Here is a 5,985-nt window from a genome sequence, read left to right on the forward strand (position 1 = left end):
AAAAAAAAAAAAGGCCTTGTAGTAGTTTTTACTGCTAAAGCTGAGTCAGAAAACCCCTTAAAGGAGCTACATCTCTGCTTTCTGCTAGCAAACAGAGCAAGAAGCTGTGTTAAACTCTGGTTTTTTTTTTTTTTAATTTGTGTTTGTGTGTGTGTCTAGAATTCCTTTTCAAGCTCTCTCAAGTTTTTAAGTGGATTTAGTTGATCACATTGGGCACCTATTTGTAGCTAGAGGCTGCTCGTTTGTTCCTGGCAGCTCAGACCTGAAATGATCACACAGAAACTATATTATTTGCACTACTGTTTGTCTAATAGCTTAAGCATATTTCTCGCTAACTCTGATATCTTAAATTAACCCATTTCTATTAATCTGTGTATTGTCATGTGGCTGTGGCTTACCGGCAAGGTTCCAGAGTGTCTGTCTCCATCTCTAGTGGCAGCTACATGGTTTTTCTTTGACTCCGCCTACTATTTTGCTATATCTCTTTCAGTCTGGCTATATTCTGTTAAGCTATTGGCCAAAAGCAGCTTCTTTATTAACCAATGGCAATAAAACATATTTATAGCGTACAGAGGGGAATCCCACCTCAGTGGGTGGGTGACCTGTGTGGCCTGTGCAGACACAGGGATAGATTTTAGATTTGCAGCTTTTAATCAGGTACTTTTTTCTTATTTGGAAGCCTGCTAGGCACACACTCCTTGTTGCCATAGAACACCCAGGAAAAACACTAGAAAGATAGGACATTTAACACAAGATCTCAGGCCTTGTTGGGCAGATCAACAAAGGCCCAACCAAGATTGAAAGCTTTGTCACAGGTAAGAAAGGAAGAAGAACAGTTTGACTGTGGTGGTGACTGAAAGGGGAAGCTAGGAGGAGCTGAAGACGGAACGTGAGGTCACTCAAGAAAGAGTTGCGGCTTTATTTTTTTGGTATATTTATAAACCACTGAAAGATTTCAGTGAGGGAATGGAATGTGATCTGATTTATATTCTTGGAGTTCATGCAAGTGTATAGAAAAGGACTGTTGGAATGAGAAAACTAGGCCTCTGTAGCAGGGATCCAGGCAGTTCATACTAATTCAGCTAGGATGACAGCAGGAGGTGCTTCCTGTACAAAGGTCAACAGAACTGTTGTGATCCTGGATTTTATGATTATTGTGTTTTAGTGTCTAGTGTCTCCTTGTCTATCTTTGTATGTCCTTGCTTTGTAGAAGTAGTGACCTTTTAATTGTTATTCTGTCTCCAGTTTTGGCCTCTTTTGATCCCTATTTCATATTGTGCTACTATATGAGCCATTGAAAATGTAACTGTAATGATGTAAATTTCAGTTTAAAGTTTTAAAGGTTTAGAATGTCTTGCCTCTTTTTGTTGGCTACCTGCATTTATCCTCTATTTAGTTACCATTAAAGTAATAGGGCTCCTTCTTTAAGCCTTGCCAGTCTCCATCTCTGCTCTGACTCACAGTTCTTTCAGTATTATCTCCTTTGTGTTTTGTGGCCTATATTTGTCTCTTCTCCATCTGTTATTTCTTTGTGGGTCAGTGCTGTTCAGTTCTTGTGGATTTTGGCTCTTGGAATGTGGTTATGCTCATCAATATCTCCTGAGTCCTTCAACCTCACCAGAGTAGACTTTCTAGAATTGGTGATTTCAACAAATGCAGTTTTTGTGTTGTGTAATTTTATCCTAGAGGGTTTTTGATGCTATCCTGTTTCTGTGCTATGTCTGGAGAGACTGCTTTAGTGGTTAAGAGCACTTGTTCTTGCAAAGACCCCAGGTTTAGTTCCCTACTCACATGGTGTATCACAACCATCCATAACTCTAATTCCAAGAGATCTGTTACCTTTGTTTGACTTCTATAGGCATCTGGCAGACGTGCAGTGTACGTTCAAGCTGTAGTGGTTTGAATAAGAATGACTTCCAGCTCCGTGGTGGTTGCACACGCCTTTAATCCCAGCACTGGGAGGCAGAGGCAGGCGGATCTCTGGGTTCGAGGCCACTTTGGTCTACAAGAGCTTGTTCCAGGCAGGCTTCAAACCTACACAGAAACCCTGTCTCAAAAAACAAACAAAAAGAATGACTTCCATAGACTCGCAGATTTGAATGCTTGGTCATGAGGGAGTGGTGATACTTGACAGGGATTAGTAATTGTAGCCTTGTTGGAGTAGGTGTGACCTTGTTGGGGGAAGTGTGTGACTGGGGGTGAGCTTTGTAGTTTCAAGTGCTTCTGCCAGCCCAGAGTCTCACTTCTTACTACCTGCCTATAGAGGGTTAGAACTTCCTCTTCAGCACCATGTTTGTCTGACTGCCCTTATGGCGATGATAGACTAAACCTCTCAACTGTAAGCCAGCCCCAACTAAACTCTTTTCTTTATAAGAGTTGCAGTGTGTGGTCATGGCATTCCTTCATAGCAGTAGAACACTGACTAAGATGCAGTCCAAACACTCAGGAATGAATGAAAAGAAAATTGCCCTCTTAGAGCAATTCTGAGTTGTCTGTAATAGTTTATATATTTCATCTTGATTCCCATGGTAAAGGATCCAAATGAATCTTTTATTATGATTTAACTATATTGTCTTTTTAGGAGAGGTTGCCAAGATCCTTGATCTGTTTTTATGTTCTCATTTTTGTTGTAACCAAAAGAAAAATAATTTAACACAGGTGGGTATGCTCACTCATGCTTGTAACCCCAGGCAGGAAGATAGCAAGTCCAGGGCCAGCCTTGGCTACATTTTGAGACCTTGTCATAAAACAAAACACGCTTCATTTAATAACAGTTTTCTGGGTGTCATTTCTTTTTTGCTGTTAGGAGGTTGCAAGTTAGTTATTCACTAATATATTTATGAAGGTTCTTACCACTCTTTTCATAATTGTATTATTTAATTCTTAGATTTCTATCAGAAATCTCTTGAGAACTTAATTATCAGCGCTTCGAAAATACAGTTAAGAGTTCAGAGTGACTGGGTGGTGGTGGTGCATGCTGTTAATCCCAGAACTTGTGAGGTAGAGTCTGGTGAATCTCTTGTCAGTTCAAAGTCAGGCTGGTCTACAGAGTTCCAGGATACCTAGAACTACCCTGTCTTGAAAGAAAAGAAAAGAAAAAGTTTAGAGTGATGTCTTTGGGGAAATATGTTACTTGCTAATTACAGTTTTGATGTCTGGGGACAGCTAAGTGAGCAGCTATCTTCAAGTGTCATCAGTGGTAGTGACAGCATTGGATAGTAAGAGTGGGTCTGTCAGGCAATTGATTTAATATACTCAAACTGGCAAAGTCTAAAGTAACTGCCTGAGTTCACAAGAGAGTTAAAAATTTCAGGTATCACTCCATGTAAGCAGTATCTTTGGGACACAACTTTTTTCACTTGTATAAAACCATATTTAAAAGCATTAGCCATTTAGTGGTGGCGCACACCTTTAATTCCAGCACTTGGGAGGTAGAGGTAGGGGGATCTCTGTGAGATCAAGGCCAGATTGGTCTACAAGAGCTAGTTCCAGGACAGGCTCCAAAGCTACAGAGAAACCCTGTCTTGGGGAAAAGAAAAAAAAAAAGCATTAGTTTATCTAGTTCATTTTCTGATTATTTCTAGAATTTTTATAGAGAAATATCAGATCTCTTATGGCTTTAAAAATCTTTTTTAATAGCTATGTAAAACTGTATCTTTTTTTTTTTTAAAGATTTACACTAATTATGTATGTACACAGCATCTGCCTGCATGTATCCCTGCAGGCCAGAAGAGGGCACCAGATCTCTTTATAGATGGTTGTGAGCCACCATGTGGTTGCTGGGTATTGAACTCAGGACCTCTGAAAGAACAGTCAGTGCTCTTAACCTCTGAGCCATCTCTCAGCCCCCGTAAAACTGTATCTTTAGGGCTGGGATGTGCTCAATTGATAGAGTACTTGTCTTTTGTCCCCAGAACCTGGGCTTGACTCCAGGCACTGATGTTTAAACCAGGTGTGGTGACCTGGGGGTTTGGGAGGTGGAAGTTTAGGGTTCTCCTCATGAGATTATGGCCAGTCTATGGTAAGTACCTGAGACCCTAAAACAAAATAAATTTTTTTAATCCCAGCACTCTGGAGGCAGATATAGGCATATCTCTTTGAGTTCAAGGCCAGCCTGGTCTACATAGCAGTTTCAGGACACCCAGGACTATACAGAGAAACCCTGTCAACCAAGGGCTGGAGAGGTGGCTCAGAGGTTAAGAGCACTGGCTTTTTTTTTTTTAATTTATTTATTTGTTCTGTATACCGTGTTCTGTCTTCATATATACCTGCAAGCCAGAAGATTGCATCAGATTTCATTAAAGATGACTGTGAGTCACCATGAGGTTGCTGGGAATTGAACTATGGTCCTCTGGAAGAGCAGAGGTCCTGAGTTCAATTCCCAGAAACCACGTGGTGGCTCACAGCCATCTGTAATGAGATCTGGTGCCCTCTTCTAGTCCTTGCTCTAGGTTTGCTGTACCGACACTAAAAGTACTAGTTGTGTCAAGCTTCTGTTGGAATTAGGTTCTCATTAGAAAAAGGATAGAAAGAGTCATAGGAGAGAGAAGCTGTATTTCTATTAGTTAACTATTTAATGTCAAAAGCATCTAAATATACAGAAAGTATTTATTAAAACAATATTAATGTGTTAATATCAAAGGGAAGACATGAACTTTCTGAAGATAAATGAGCGAATGTCTGCTCATCCTAAGTGGCACCAGCGATAGAAAAACCAATTGAGCTGTGGCTTGGTGAACCAGTGTTTAACTGGGTTTCTTAGGTGCGCAGGTGGCTACACTGCAGAAGCGGTCTGTCTCCCAGCAGCAGCTATTTCCTGTCAGCTCTTGGGGAAGTCACCCCACCCTGCAAATCTTGGGGTGGGGTGACTCAACCTCTGTTTTAACAGTGGTTTTCTGTAAACTCTTGGGAAGAGGTGGGCCTCATGCGTCCCTTTCCTTTGATGAGGGAAAGTTAATGACCCAATTTTTTTTTTTTTTTTTTTTTTTTTTTTTGGTTTTTTCGAGACAGGGTTTCTCTGTGGCTTTGGAGCCTGTCCTGGAACTAGCTCTGTAGACCAGGCTGGTCTCGAACTCACAGAGGTCCGCCTGCCTCTGCCTCCCGAGTGCTGGGATTAAAGGCGTGCGCCACCACCGCCTGGCGACCCAATCTTGTATAGTCTTCTGGCACTCAGATCTGCGGGCAGTTGAAGAGGGTAATAACCATGTTATATGCTTTGAAGGCAGTATTTCACAATGCGGGGTGACTAGTCTTTGGAATTCTTTTTTAGTTGAGGCTGGGTGTTGAGCTGGGGGGGGGGTCTCTTGAAATAGAGTCTTGTTGTGACTGGCTTTGTATTCATTGTTGCAATACTCCTTCAGCCTCCAAAGTGTTGTGATTTGATGACTTTATTATTTTTTCTTAGAATTTAAATTACATTGAAAATTTTAAGTTCTTACTGGCATTATCAATTATCTACAAGATGGCTTTTGTTATGACATTTTTATCCATGTATATATTGTATTTTGATCATACTCACATCTAGTTCCTCTCTCTCGTGTCTTTCCTACTCCCCTCCCATTGATTCCTTTCCTCTTCCTAAGTTGTTCCTCCTTTACTTTTACATCTTTGTTGTTGGTGATAGTGAACTAGAGTTTCATCAAGAGTTGCTAACAGCAACATGAGTAAGGGGGATTATTTACAGAAGCATGGGCAGTTTATCAGTGTCTAGATCAGAGAAGAAAATGCCTCCCCCTCCCCCAACAACCATTGACTACCCATAAATCCTCAGGAGTGTAGCCTCCCTAAATTTAGTTTTAAATGATGCTAAAACATTGTAGATATTTTTCAGTATCGTGTGATGTTTTGATAAGTTTGTTCACAGTGTGATATTTCAGTCAGGTTAGCATATGTGCCTCCACAGACATCTCTCTAAGGTATAGTTTTTAAAATCTTCTCTAGCTGTTTGAAACACACAGTATAGGATCATCTGGAATCTCTTACTGC

At 40.7% G+C, this 5,985-nt stretch overlaps 1 protein-coding gene across 6 annotated transcripts in view; it reads left to right on the forward strand.

The window, feature by feature from the left end:
• The window catches only part of Rnf111 (ring finger protein 111), a 78,078-nt gene that overhangs the window by 29,044 nt on the left and 43,049 nt on the right, over nt 1-5,985 (forward strand). The gene's annotated exons all lie outside the window — the stretch shown is intronic.

The sequence above is a fragment of the Microtus ochrogaster genome, chromosome 5 (genome assembly GCF_000317375.1).
Source record: "Microtus ochrogaster isolate Prairie Vole_2 chromosome 5, MicOch1.0, whole genome shotgun sequence".
Lineage (NCBI taxonomy): Eukaryota > Metazoa > Chordata > Mammalia > Rodentia > Cricetidae > Microtus > Microtus ochrogaster.